This window comes from Choloepus didactylus, chromosome 19 (assembly GCF_015220235.1).
Source record: "Choloepus didactylus isolate mChoDid1 chromosome 19, mChoDid1.pri, whole genome shotgun sequence".
In the NCBI taxonomy this organism is placed as follows: domain Eukaryota; kingdom Metazoa; phylum Chordata; class Mammalia; order Pilosa; family Megalonychidae; genus Choloepus; species Choloepus didactylus.
In genome coordinates this window covers 61,135,614-61,150,624 of record NC_051325.1, presented here as the reverse complement: position 1 = coordinate 61,150,624, position 15,011 = coordinate 61,135,614, and positions in this window count along the sequence as shown.

Below are 15,011 nucleotides of genomic sequence, written 5' to 3'. Positions count from 1 at the left end.
TTGCCAACAGAAAGCACACACGGGCTCTGCTTTCTCTGGAAGATACCTTATCAGACTCCCAAGTGGAGGGCTTGGTGGTGGGAACTGGACACCATCCAAGGACACTGTCAAGATTCTTGTTCTGTTGCTCAGAGATCCAGAGGAGTCCACAGTATACTCTGAGTGGAAGCCAGGACTTCACAGTCTCAAATGATGCCTTCCAACTTTGGACTTTCTAGCTCCTGTAGGACCTATAGAAGGTCCAAGGGTCACTCTTTTATCAAGATGAGTGGAAAAAGCTCCCAAGGCTAAAAAATGTCTCATCTCCACAGATCTGACATGCCAGGCAAGTTCTGGCCAGGGTCAGGAAACAGCAGCTTTGCATTCTGTCTCCCCAAACAGCTCTTCCAAATCTTGAGTGTTTCCAAGCTCAGGAAACTCCCCAGCTCTGTCTTCTGCCATGATGCTGCTCCCAAGCAGAAAGACCCTGGAGAGAGGCAACATTTTGTGTTTTTTTCCAGACTCCATAATCTTTCTGTTCCAGACAATTCTATTCGGTAGGCATTCCTAAAAGTCTAGTAGCAGCTGTGTCCCACTCTGACTGGGCACTGGTAAAAGCAAGGAAACAGAGCAAAACCCTCGCCTTCAAGGAATTCAGTCTCCACTACCCCTGCACAAGTCCTGGTTCTCATCATGTGGGTTTTGGCAACAGCCTCCTGACAGCCACCATTCCCTTCCACCCATCCTGTACCCCGGAGCTGCAGTGGCCTTTCCAAAGCACAAATCTGGTCACGTCACTACCTGACCGAGGCCCTGAAACGGCTCCCTCTGGCCCACACCAGCAGTTCTCAGACCACGCTTCGCAGGAAACAGGGGATCCTCACACTGAACCAAGCCAGGCCATTGCTCATGTTAACCAATGATGGTCTCTTCTTGGCTGGCAGGAAAGATTAAACTAATTGATGGAATAGCCTCCATTTTAAGTGTTTCTCCCCCCACTTTCTCTTAAATCTGTGGTCACTGCTTTCAGTTGTCTGTATGACAATATAGTAGAAGATGATATCTGATACAAAAAATTTTTTTTCTTTTAGCTGTATTTCCCAGTATTCTCATGTCGGTGTTCCACTCTCTCGACACGTGGAGAGCCCACTGGGATGAAGGCTTGGCAGTCAAGGGCCTTCCTGAGAGACCCCACCCAAGTGGGGAGCCGCTCTGGGTCCAGGCCTCTGCACATGTGGTTTCCTCTGTCTAGAGGCTCCCCTCACCCCCCACCCCGAGTCTCCCCACTTCTGCCAGGTGAACTGTTTCTTCCATACTTAGTGCCGCCTAGTGTCTGCTGCAATAAATATTTGTGGAATGGATGAATGGATGAACGGATGCACCAAAGTTGAGATTAAATATATTAAGCAGCAGGGGATACAGAGTAGTCAAGACCTGGGATGGATGGCACAGAGAGCATGGGGGGCTTCTCTACACCCTCACCATACATCAGACACACTAGCCTTCTTCAATTCCTCAAACTGAGCGCTTTCTGTTCTTTGCTGACCCCTGGAGACTCAGGAGTCAGTCCACTCAGTGGTAGCAAAGTCGTTCCCCTTCCTTGTCCATGGCATTGGGAGAAAACTCAGACCCTGGGCCCATCACACCAGGTGCCCATCCTTGGTCAACATCAAGACTCAAGCAATATCTAAGATGACGGCTTTGGGTCTCTGAGGCCAAGTAAGATGCCTCTTTGGTAACATGCCAGCAAAGCATATCTGCACTCCCTTTGTTTGTTTGTTTTTTCAGGATGATGTTGACCCATGTGTACTCAAATAAATCAACCCTCCCATCTCAACCATCTCCCTTGGCGGGAACAATAAAGGTGACGTGCCAGGCCGAGGTGACCTGCCTGACTCGTCCCTTGAAAAATATAAAGGACATCATTGTGTTTTCATGCTCACAGGTATTGAGAAGCAGTGTCTCATCTGTTTCTAGTTTTTTCCCATGGCCATAACCACTGACCTGTTGCTATTTTGTGTTCTGTGCAGGCGCAGAGCTGGACTCCAGCCTTCTCCGGGCATGACTCCTGCAGCCGGCAGCCTCTCATTAGCTGCATGGCCTTCTATGGGTCAGGACTGTTTAGGCTGCAATTGACAGAACCCAACTCAAGTTGACTTTAAGCTTAAAATCAAATGTTTGCCCCAAATAACTAAAAAGTCTAGGCATGGCTGGGTCCAGAGGGTCAACCACATCAACAGGATTCTCTCTCAGCTCTTCCTTCCTCTGTGTTGGTTTCATTCCCAGGCCAGCTCTCCCCATGGGGTGGCAAACTGATATCTGGAAGTGTGGGCTGGTACCTCATGGCATAGCAACCCCAATAGAAAGAACACTGCTCTTTCCCAATGATTTCCATAAAAACCCCAGAATCGACTCTCATTGGCCTGTCTTGAAACACATCCTTATCCCTAAACCAATCAGTGTGGCCAGAAAGTAGTGATCAGCTGATTGGCCGGGCCTGGACCACATGACCAATGTGGACACAGGATGGTGAACGCTGCAGGGGCAGATCCATTGGAACAACATGGGATACATGTTCACCTTTTTGAAAATCAGTGTGCTGGGACCAAGAAAAGGGATATTGGGTGTGCAAATGCAACAGATTTCTGCCCCTGGCCTGTTTTCAGTCCTCACTCTATGGCAGTTCTCTGTGTCCTTACTCGTTGCCATCTGCCCCTCCTTGAAATGCACTCCTCTGGTTTCTGGAACTCTGGCTCTTGACTTTGCGACCGCTCCATGGCTCTGCCTCCGAATGTTGATTTTCCCCGATGTTTTGTCCTTGTTTCTCTTCTCTTACCCTTCACCTTCCCGTGGTTTCAGTTCCCACCTCCCTATGAGCTATTTGCACAACTTCCATCAGCAGCCTTTGCCTTTCATTCTGTGACCGCCACATGGATTTCCAGCTCCCTGGAGGTCCCACAGATGCCACAGAGTCTACATGTCCATCAGTGAGCCATTGCCCTCCCATCTGAGCGTGCTCCTCCTCCTTCTCCACTGTTTCTGGTCTTTCTTAACGGCACCACTAGTCACCCGAGTCCCTGAGATAGAGTCTCTGGTGTCATCCACCAGCCTAGCTCCTCACTGCCCCCGTCGCCCGCCAGTACACCACTGATGACCAGGCAGTAAGGATTCTACCTCCTAAATACCAACACTCCACTGCCCTGATCATCTCTTTTGCTGGAAAATTGCAACTGGCCTCTATGCCTCCAATACCAGTTCCCCAGGCAGGTGGTTCTCCCAGAAGCATCCCCTTTCTGAAATGATTGATCTGTTCACGATCCTCTCCCGATTAGATACCTGCTTTGCCTCCCTACTGCCTACAGGAAATAAAATGAATTCCTTAACTTTGTTTGAAAAAGCCTAAAGCCCCCACTGCCTCTCCAGCCACACCACCTCGAATCCTGTCCTGCTGAACATTCTCTGCACACTCCACATTCGCCATTTCTGTCCCTTTTTACATTTTATATCCTCTCCCCTCTCTCCTCCACTCCCACCTGGCTTCTGGAAAACTCCCACTCACCTTTCAAGATCAAGCTCAGAGGTCACCAGTGCTGTGTCCAATGTGCTTCTGGGCCATGCCCCTGTCTGCAGAGGTGTGTCTGTCTCCTCCCCTAGATGGGCGCACTTTGAGGGAAGGAACTGGGCTCTCTTAGCCTGGGGTGTCCAGAGCCTGCCCCAGAGAAAGCGCTTGCTGATGTTTGTGAGTGAGCAAATGAATGAGGATGGGGAGGGAGCTGCGAGGGCTGGGGGCACTTCATCATGGCGGGAAGGTGGGTCCTTGCTTTACACCGAGGCCCAGGCTGGGCAGGTGGGGCTCCTGGGTGTGGCCAGACCTGGCAGAATCAGGGAGATTTCCTTCGTGCCCACTCCCTCGACACTAACGGAGCCATCCAGAAGCCCATTTGCCCCAGGGAGTTAATTTGGGCTAAGAAAAAGGTTCTGTAAGCCAAGGGCTGCTTTCAATTCCTCAAGTTTGCAGCCTCTAACTGGCAGATCTCCTCCTCCCTTTGAAAGGCCCACTCACCCTCAGCGGCCGGTCGAAGTCAATCTGGGCCTTAGGGTTGGATTGTCAGTGATACACGCATGTCTCTTGCTCCTTCTTTCTATTTCTCCCCCTTCCCAAGTTCAGTTCTAAACCCAATTACATGTTTCCTTTGGCATTATTTGACGTGACTTAACGAAACTACCCTGGTGAGAACCACAGTGTGTTTCATGTCTTTTTGATTGAGATAAAACCGATTGAGTTGGACTTGTGTCAAATTATCTCTGGAAATAGGACTGGACAGAGGGTCTGGGGGAAGCTCATTCACTTCTCTCGGGGTGCTTGGCTTCGCCGAGGGACTGCTGGTTTCAGGCGCAGGAGGTGAAGGGCGCATGCTGAGTGACTTCCAAAGGAGAGATGTTTTTCAGGCCGATGAGGACGTCAGAGTTTAAGACTTGATGTAACAGAGAGTCGTTTTTGCAGAGAGCTAATCTACGTAGGGTGGGGCAAGAGGGCAAGAGAGGAGCCAGGTGCCGCCAGGGTTCTTTCTAAGGGATGCTTTCCCACTGCAGCCATTATCAGGACCACGACTTTTAGCACACCTCCGTGGTGCCCTGGGGACAATTTCCAGCGATCACTATCAGGATCTGTCTCAATCAATGAATGGCCCGATCGATTTCCCAGTATAGGAATATTGAACAGCTGCCAGGAGTCCCAGCACTGTGGGAGATGCAAGAGTTATAGAAGACATTCTGCTGTCAAAGAACTCACAGCCTGGCTGGGGACCCAAAACCAACAGACGGGAAACAATTAGTGGGCAATGGAGCTTGACGAAAAATAAGCCAAAGTGATTAGAAGGGCAGCAGCAGTTTGGAAAAGGGAGAGGTTGATATTTCAGCGAAAGCTTCCTTCGTGGCAGACGTAGAGAAGGACCCAGGCCGTAAAGGATGGGAAGGGGTTTCAGAAGGGGCAGGTAGCCTGAGCAAAGCTGAAGCAGCAGGATGCAGAATAAGGCCTGTGAAGGACAAAGCCCGACTGAGTAAGCAAGTGAGGAGGGATAAAAAATTAGGGGGGAGCAAGATTTGGGGCCCCCTGAAAGCTAGGGGTTTAAACTTGATGTTCAATCAATTCACGAACATTCACTAAGCATCTGCTGGGTGTCAGGTACTACAAATTGTGCTGGAGAGTTGTGGATGGATAAGCTCAGTTTCTCCCTCCTCACCAAGGTCAGAGGCAGCAGGAACAGTCACAGGCGTCCATGTGCCCTCTTGGGGCTCCTGCCCTTGCTGGTGGGGTTGCGGCTTGTTCCTGTTCTCCCCCCACTTGACATCCGCCTTTCCCTCCCGACTGCCTGCTCTCGGGCTCCACGCACCTGCATTGCACCTGGAGGCCAGCCCACCAGAGGTGGTTGATCCAGCAACCACAGATGCTTACGAGCCAATTCCCTGCGGCATGTCCCTGAATATCTTTAGATGTAGACATCACTCATGTCTGCTTGTTTGGTTGAGTTCTGGCTGATACACCTACCAGGTGCCAGCGTGATGCCTGCCTTCCCAGAGCTCACTTACAAGGAGGAGGAATCAGAAAAGAGACAGTAAACGACATAGTCTCCAAGGGTGAGAAGTGCAGGAGAAACTGAAAAGGGCAGCCTGTTTTAGATTTGGGGTGGTTCAGGGAGGCTCTCAGAGCCAGCGATGTGTGCACACACTAGAGGAACGCAGGGGGCAGCCAGGAGCGGGAACTGCAAGGCCAAAGGCTCATCCGGGGATGAGCCCAGATCCTTCAAGAACACCGGGAGCCAGGCAGGCTGGAGGGTCGAAGAGGAGGGCGGGTGTGCTGGGTAAGGTCGGAATCCAAGGCTGGGTCACAGCCTGGTGGCCTTGGAAGCCATGGAAGGGAGTTTGGGTTTTATTCCAAGCGCCTCCTAAACTCAAGGCACCTTTCAGTGTTAGCCATGTGAAAGTTTTTCCTTTGAAAAACAGAGATAAAATGTGGCCTTGTTGTGTGTATGTGTGAAATCGTGTGTGTGTGAACTTGTGTGTATGTGCGTGAATGCGTTTGTGTGTGTGTATGAGAGACGGAGATTTCATGTCTTGCTTTTAGCTTGGGTTGACTTCAGAACCCCCTGCTGGGACCCCCGTCACCAGAATTCCCTCTTTCCCAGGAAATCAGACGTCCTCCTACCAAAGAGTTCTATCCCCAGCCCCTGATAAAAGCTTTGTGTGGAGCTGAATAACTCATGGGGTTTTATGCCTCATTTCCCTGGAATGCCATTAGCAACATCAAGCATTTCTGTCTTCATTCGACAGAATTTCCTACCCTGTGCTGCCTGGAGCAGAAGAAAAATGAAAGGGGAGAACTGGAGTTGGGAAGTTGGGCCGGGAGTGGTGGGCGCCACTTCAGAGAGGGGTCTCGGGGGCCCTGCTTGGGAAGAACCTCTCAAAGCATGACGGGCAGGGGAGTCCTTCCAGGGGCCATCGGTGAGACCGTGCTCTCGGGCCCCTATTCCAGGCTTCCTGGCCGCAGCACCTGTGTTGACCAGATGCCTGGAGAACATGTAGCCCAGAGAAGGGAAGTCATCTGGTCACACAGCTGCCCCATGGCAGAACTTGACCTTGAATCTAGTTGTTTTGCCTCCCAGAGCAGGTCTTGAGAGTGCCACAGCCTCCCCAGAGAAGAGGTACCATCCTCCTGAAGTTCCCAACGAAGACCAGAACCTCTCGTGGTTGGATGGCGGGGACAACAGGTGTCGTTTGCTCTCTCATTTAGGAGAAGTGACGACCTCATTCAGGGCCTAGTTTGCAAGCTGGGGTGGGCTGGGGATGTGCGGACAGAGGGAGCAGATGCAGAGACCACTAAATCCTGGCCTTTAGCCAAGCCACAGGGACAATGAGAAGGCACCCAGCTCTTCTAGAGACCACCTGGTGCTTAGTGTGTCTTCAACTAATGGGTGGAAGGTCAATAGGCAGATGACTGGGTGCTTCTCTCCCATCACTTAGAAATGTGAATTTTCACCTTCAGGAGACTTCCTAGAATGATGGAAAAACAAATGGATACTTTGGCCTTCACCAGTTGTGTTGGCAAATTCCACTGTTTTTGTACTCATTGGTCATTCCAAGAACGTCCCACAGTGGATCAGCCTGTTTGGCCTGAATGGGGCTGTGTGCTGCCGTCCCCGAACTAATTGGTTGCTGTCACCAGGAGCTGAGGTTCTGCCTGGCTCAAGAGCACAGGAGAGAGCCCGAGCTGGGCCGGGCAGCCCCAGCCTCCCGAGGTTGGAGGAGGGAGGCTTTCCCTTGAGAGATCAGGATGTCTTTACCAGAAGAAGGAGAGATTGTTGCTGGGGAGGCAAAAAAGAACAGTGAGCCCCACAAACCACAAATGAGGACTTTCTCATCTCCTTTTCAGAACCACGAATGCCTTGTGGGGCCAAGTGCACCTAATTCATTTAGGTTCCCTCCTCGTGCAGAGTCGGTGCTTTGTAAAGATTTGCTGAGCGAATGAAAGAATCCATGAACAGCAGATGAATGAATGAATCTGAGAGCAAAAGGTAGTCCCCACGGTGGGAGTAAACCAAGGACCCCAGGCGAGTCGCAAGAAATGACTGCAGGCTCCCGTGCCTGGGTGCGGCCGGCCTGCAAGACAATCTCGGGAGACCAGGCTGTTTGGAGGGTGGCCGCGGTCGTGGCGGGCAAGAGGGCACCTCTGCCAAGGGCACTTGGGCTTGAAGGGAAAGGGGAACAGTCGCGGGCACCGGCATGCTTGGGGCAGGGCTGTGGGGCTCAGGGTGCAGCTCAGCGTGAAATGAAGTGAGGGCCGCTCTTCCCCAGCGGGCGAGGCTTGGCCGCTGGTCCTGTTCCCTGAGAACCTTCATCAGAAACAGGTGGATCTGAGTGATAGGACGGAGCCCGGGGCATGACGATACCCTCCGCTCCTTGGGGCTGAGTCACCAGCAGCCAGCGATGGAAGATTTCCAGGCATTTCTCTTGAGCGGGGGGTGGGTGGGCTGCCGAGGCCCATACAGCATCTGGGGGGATGGCACGGCTGTGTCCCTTCCCTTGGAGCTGGCCCGGGGCATCTCCTGCTCTGATCTTGCCCGACTCTCCAGGCCCTGCCAGCAGGGCTTGGGCACGTGTTAATCGCAACTGGACTTAGAGTTCTGTTGTTTTCAGTTCAGGAGGCACCAACAGTCTACTCTTCAACATTTGGAAAGAGGCAGTGGGAGGGGGCCATGCATGTTTAAAGGCTCAACAAGGCTTTGGGGTACTCTGGGATGCTTTGGGTGCAAATCCCACGGCTAAGTTTCCCACGTGCGGGGAACGGCCTTTTCATAGCTCCCTGGTCTTTCAGAATAAGAGGCCCATGGAGGATGGGACAATTCGGTGGCCCCCAAAGGACTGACTTGGAAAGAAACACCCCCAGGCTCTCAGCTCATGCTGGAGAAGCACCCTGTTCTTCCAGAAACCCTGCCTTACGGTCTTCTCCTTGTGGGCAAAGTCTGTTGGAACTGGACTGCGCTCAGATCCTAAAATGAATCCTCTCATTTAATTCTCCAAACAGTCCTGGGAGAGGGCTTGGCCCTCCCGCTTGACAGGTGAAGGAAAGTTCACCTGATTTCTCTGGGTTCATGGAGAGGCAGAGGGAGACGGAAATCAAGTCTGGCTGGCTCCAGAGCCCACATTCCAGCCCCTTAATCAGGCTGTCATTTGGGGGAAATCTGCTGCCAGCCATCCTGCTTTTAGTTGAGCCCCCTCAGCTAAGAACACCTTGTGACCAAGTCCTCCCAGAAACAGGGGCTGAGCTCACTCGTGAGCAGGTGTTGACAGAACAGCTCCCGTGTGCCAGGCCCCAACTCCAGGCCGCTGGGGACGCAGTGATGAGCAAAACAGACCAGGCCCCTGCCTTGCAGCAGACAGTTGACGCATGTGAAGTGTGGTCAGGGAAGGCTTCTCGGAGGAAGTGGCGTTTGAGCAGAGGCTGGAAGGAACAGAGAGTGAGCCACGAAACATTCTGGGGAAGAGTGTCCCAGGGAGAGGAAATAGCCAGCTGCATTCAAGGAACAGCATAGGAGAGCAGGAGTCAATGAGGTTGGAGCCAGGGGCAGGGGCTGGAGAACGTAGAGCCTCCAGGGCCACAGAAAGGAATTTTTGGATTTGATGGTGGTCTGATCGGGCTCTTGCCAAACTCGTCCTAAGGGCTGAGGTTTGTATAACTAGAAGCTCCTCCAGGCTGTAAGAATTCATTCAGGTTTCCCAGCTACAGTCGAAGAGAAGAGCTGTGTGGCCTTTCCTTTTTAGGCCGGGTCTCTGGGTTCCCACCAGCTGGGTGGCCCTGTGCCCACACCCCTGTGTCACCTGCCCTCCCCCTCCTCCTTGGAAGGAGCTGTCATAAGGCCTTCCTAAAATTTCTACAAAACTTCCAAAGACGACATGTGCGGAGGCCAGCTAGCATTTCTCCAGAGTTTCCACTGTCAAGAAAATTTTCTGTCTCTCTCTCTTTTTAATTTATTGTTATTTCTTTGCCTCTCAACAATGACGACAGGTCCCCATTGGCTTTACTCTATTATCCCTGATGGAAAAGTTTGCAAGAATGTTTCTGGCATTCTCTCGCGCACTCATTTTTATTTTGAAATGTGTAACAGGCCGCTCGCCAAAGAACGGAGCAGGAAAGAAAAGAAAGAGCAAGGAAAGAAGGGTGGGCAAGCACCAACCATCGGGGGCTTCCTTGCCTGTTTCTCAACCACCCAGGTGCCTCGGTTTGCCGTCACCCCGATGTGTGTGTTGGCGCTTTGTTCCCAGGAGAGCCACGAGAGTGGAACGAGATGACAGCCGTGGTGGCTGTGGGGGGTTAAAGAAGGGGGGCAGGAGGGGATGCTCTCTAGCCTGGGGTTTCCCAGTCTCGGCCCTATCCACGTCCCAGGTTGGGTCACTCTTTGTTGTGGGGAGCTGTCCTGGGCCTTGTGGGGTGTTTAGCTGTATCCCAGGGCTCTCTTCACTAGATGCCAGTAGCAACCCCCCTTCCCCAACTTGTGACCACCCAAACCATCTCTAGACATTGCCAATGTCCCTGGGGACCAAACCAACCTTGGTCTCTACTTCCAGAAGCCCCTGATGGTATCCCGGGGGCTGGGAATTGCCTGCACCTGGTGGTCCTCCAGAGAGGCTCTTGATGACTCAGGGGCTGGAGCCCACCAACACTGACCCACAAGAGACCCTCACTCATGAGAGACTTTGTCCTGAAGTGCGGGGTCCAAGGTGGTCCCTCGTGGCCAATGTGGCACGTTATCACCCAGGAGGCCTCTCTGTGTGTTCAGGAGGAAGGTGACACTTCAGGCACCAGTGTTGCATGCTCTGAAAGGTCAGAAAGGTAGCTGGACCAGCAGGGAAGCTTCCAGAAGCCTTCATGGTCCTGCTTCCTTGTACCCTTATAGGCATGTCAGCCCTTTTCAGTGAGGGAGTGTTCCTGTGTGTCGGAAATATGGGGACAGATAGGAGTCTGAATATTTCTAGCACATCCTAACCAGGGTCCATCTTCCAAGGGCCGGCAGCCCCTGGGAAGGGGCAGGTCCCCGCTGCCAGCCGGGGCTGCTCTCAGCTGCCCCCGAAACAGGCTGTGGCTGGGAAACAGGCAGAACAGACCCTGCGAGTCGTCACCCCCAGGCAGGAATGAGACATGGTTTAAGATGCTGGGATTTGCATGGACTAACAGACAGCCTGGGAGATGAGTCTTCTCTTGCTCCAGGCTCCGGATTATTATACTAAAGCCACAGATGGAACGCCTGTGAAGAACTCCAGCCTCTGACCTGAGCCAAGAAAGGGGCACGATGGCCCGTGGGCTCCTTTCCTTCTGGGGCTCAGCCAGCAGAGACAGTGAAGCCGGGGACTCTGCCCTCATGGAGCCCCCACTCATGAGGCGGGGGGGCGGGGGTGACAGGCAAACGGGAAGTCCGTGATACAGGGGATCAGGCAGTGAGGCCGATGTGCGGAGGTGTGGAGCACTCAGGAAGGGCAGGGAGCTCAGGCTTGGGGAGCCCTGGAAGGAAGGCCTCGGAATGCTCCTGATTCTCCCCTCCCACCGCCCACCTCCCTGGTCTAGACCTCTGCCCGCCTCCCCTGGACGCCTGCAGCAGCCCCCACCAGGCTCCCGGGGCCCTCCCTGCACCCCCACCCACACAGGGACCAGAGGGAGCTTTGAAAAGCAAAGTGAGAGAGTTGGAATAAATAGTGCGGCCAGTGCACCCAGTGATACTTACTTCATTTGAAATGACAGTGACATGGCACCTGTACAGCGCCTTGTATCTACCCAGCCCCTGTCCCCTTCCCGGGCTTTCCACACTGTCCCTCGGCCAATGAGACGAGTTGCCAAGAAGCAAGGGAGAGTTTCCAGGGAGCAGCCCCGGTGGGCAGTGCCTCTCTCGGCTCCCCCAGACCAGCTGACCTCCCTTCTGGCCATTTCCTGGCTAGGACCCAGGGCTCTTCCTGGGGGGGGGGCAGCTGACGAGGACTCCCACCTACAAACTCTCTACTGTTCAAAAGTCACACAGAGCTCTTGAGACCAAAACAAGCAACTTCCCGCAGACCTGAAGGGCCCTTGGCACCCGCCCGAGAGCCCTTGCAGAGAGACGCCCCCTCACCCAAGGGATAAACGCGTCTTCCCAGGAGGAACTGGAGGCTGGGGTTTCCAACGAGATTCTAGAGGGCCTCTGGGAAATTCATGGACACTGCTTTCCAGAGGCTTCTGGGGCCCTTGGCTTACTGCCAGGCATATAGGATGGGCTCAGTAAATACTTGAGTAAACAGAATAATAATAATCTTATTACTAGTAATGGCAATAACCATAGTTGTCCTTTGCTGAGCATGTACCAGGTGGCGGCTCTGTGCCAAGGCTCAAGGGGGAGAGTCGGTGCCCTCCCAGAGGGTGACAGGGCTGCGCCGTGAGGCTGTGGGCAAAACGAGATACAGAAAACGTCAACGCTGATAAGGGTTAAACAGCTGCTGGATACAACAATAGAACAGAGAGTCAGGGCAGCCGAGATTAATTGCCCAGCCACTCATCAGATGATAAATGTTTTAGGAACTCAGAGGAGGGAGTCATTTCTCCAGGCTGGGCAGAGCAGACAGCCCCCATGGGGGCAACCGTGTCCTTTAAAAGGGGGCCCTGGGGGGCTGCTGTCTGAGGAGGTTACTGTCTGGGGGGACCCACGACAGTGGGCATCAGGGGACAGTCTAATTTTTCTTTTTTAAGGAGCAGTTCTGATAGTTTTTCAAGTTGCCCATTGCTCCAGTCTACTCACGCTGGAGACTTTCGGAAACCAGCTGGTTCCAAAATTCCCCTTCTACCGTTTAAACTTCTCCAGGATAAGCCACCCACCTGAAATCACCCCTTTAAAAATGGTGTTGGAAGTCAGTGTTTGTGTGAGCTGGAAAAGGGGTGAGGATGCTGGCTTTGAGCCCCGAAAGCAGCTGGGGCTTCTCTCCCTTGGCAAATGGGTCCCACGCAGGCTTACGAAAACACACCCCCTTCAGGGAAGTGATAAGACTGACAAGTGTTTGGATTTTGCCCGAAATTTCAAAAGGCTTGAGCTGAGAAGTTTCTTTGAAGCTCTCAGGTATCTGGATTGTGTTCAGTTGGGGCATCTATTAAGAAAGCAGCCATTTCATCACAGCTAGGACCATAAATTGGCTCACAGATTGCCCAAGGCTTTATCTCATTAAATCGTGTTGCTCTCTGCAAATGTGTTCAGGCTATTTCTCTGTCTGCGAGGTTATCTGACTGTTTGGAAACTCCGACCTGGAGGGTGAGAGGCTGCTATCTGCAGACTCGGGGTGACACGACCAGCTTCTCCAAAAATGCAAACAATCCGGGAAGACCCGCCCCCCTGCCAGGGGCTGCTTTGTGTCAGGGTGCGGCTGCCCCCAGCCCAAGGGGCCCCACTCTGGCTGCCCGTGGCAGTGACAAAGTAGATGATGGATGACGGATTGCAGGGCTGGTGTGGCGTGAGGGGACGGAAATTCCAGAGCCAGGAGAGGCCCAGAGAGGAGGGTGGTGGGCACGGAGTTAGCTGCAGTGCCCCCCCACTTCTCTAACTCTCTCTCTCTCTCTCTCTCTCCCCCACCCCCCACCCCCAACCCTAACTGACTTGAATCCCTCACGAGTAAAATGACACCTGCAAAAACCCGCTTGGCCATGGAGGTGAGGTAACCAGAGTGAGTGAGCCCCCCCAGCACCCTGCTTCAGCAGGGACGCATGTAAAGGGGGTCGCAGTGGAGTCATGGTGGGAGCAGTTCCATGGGGGGCTAAAACCGGGCCCTGGGGTCAGAACCAGGGTGAAGTCTTGATTGTGCCCTGCGGCTTCAGGAAAGTTCCTCAGCCTCTCTGGGTCTCAGCTTCCTCGCCGGGAAAACGGGCTTGTGGTGGGATTGAACTGACCGATGCCCACTAAGCACCCGGTGGTGGTGCCGGTGGGGGCGGCCATGGCACTGGTGCGGGGGGAGCACTGGGCAAGGCCCCCACCTGCCTCCCGGGGCCTCTCATCCTTAGACCGGATCCCCCCGGGTGTGCTGCCCAAACTCTCCAAAGTGTGGGCCATGTTTTCCTTATCCCAACACCCTGGCCCGTGTCAGGGAGCAGGCAGATGCTCGAGAAGGGCATGAAATGCATTTGCTTGCCCTGCAGGACGGAGGCCTGGAAGTCGGAAGGCACCAGGAAGGGGGGCTGCGGAGGGCCTGAGATGTCAGTGGGGCTTTTTTGGTCCAGCCAGGGCCTTGGCTGTTTCCAAAAAGTCACATTCTGAAGTACTGGGAGTTAGGACTTCAGCATATCTTTTAGGGGGATACAATTGAACCCACCACGTGACTTTCTAGCCTTTTCTACACAGTTATCAACATCTCCCAACTCCTTCCTCTGGCTGGTCCTTAAACAGGTTGGGAGCCACGTGCTGAGTATGTGCCAGGCAGGCGTCTGGGGTCACCCCTCGGGCCCCCCTTTATATTGGTCAGGAAGGAGGATTGGAGAGGGGAGGAGCCGGCCCAAGGCCACCCAGCGGGTAAGCCACGGAGCCAAGAATGAACCCAGGTCTAGGTCTTCCCTCTCCCACCGCACTTTTTTTGGTCTCCTACTAAAATGCCCTTGTCTCCCCCAAGAGACCTCTGCCACCCCCTGGGCACCCTACCCATTCTTTCGTCCAGGCCTCCTCCAATGCCACCGCCCCCAGCACCATCTTGGTTCCCCCAAATGGCTCTGATTTCCCCTCCTCAGCTCTCCTCCTGGCCTCCATCTGGCCTGCTGGGACTGTGTCCGGCTTCCACCCATGGACGTAGCACCCGGCAGGGAGTTGGCACCCAACCCACACGTGTGGTATCGTCACTCCGGGAATGCGCGAGTCCACGCCCTTGGGTGGGCCCCGCCCCGCCCTCCAGCCGTCCGTGTGTCTCCCACAGCCCCCACCCCACCCAGGAGGGGATGTCGGAAAGAGCCCAATCCTCAGTCAAGGACCCGGGACGCTCACTCCCCTTCTCTCCTTGGAGTTCCTTGGAGTCACCGATGCAGAGAGACAAGGTCAAAGGAGGAGAAAGATTAAAAGAAAGATGAAGAAGAGGAAGAAGACGCGGGAGAGGAGGAAGCGATGGCCCAGACAAAGAAGGAGAGACGAGAAGACCGTGAGAAGGAAAAGCGAGGGACCGGACGCCGTTCTACAGCCCAAGCAACATGGGCTCACATCAGACCCCACACTTGGGCCCCTGAGAGGCCAGGCCTTGGCTGCGGAGGAGAGAGTCACCCGAGTTCTCAGTCAGGGACACTAGGCGGGGGAAAGTGAGCGAGCCGGGTCACCCCCGACAAGGGACCCCCCGCAGGGACGGCCTGGAGGCGTTTATTCCCAGCACAGCATTCCTGATCCCGACGGGAACATCCCACCACCCAAACCTTTTAAATCCCCTGTCGCTAGTAGCATGATTTCTTTCTCATCAGTGGTGCCAAACAGGTCTATGAGAGGTTTGAAAGGTGCTGCAAG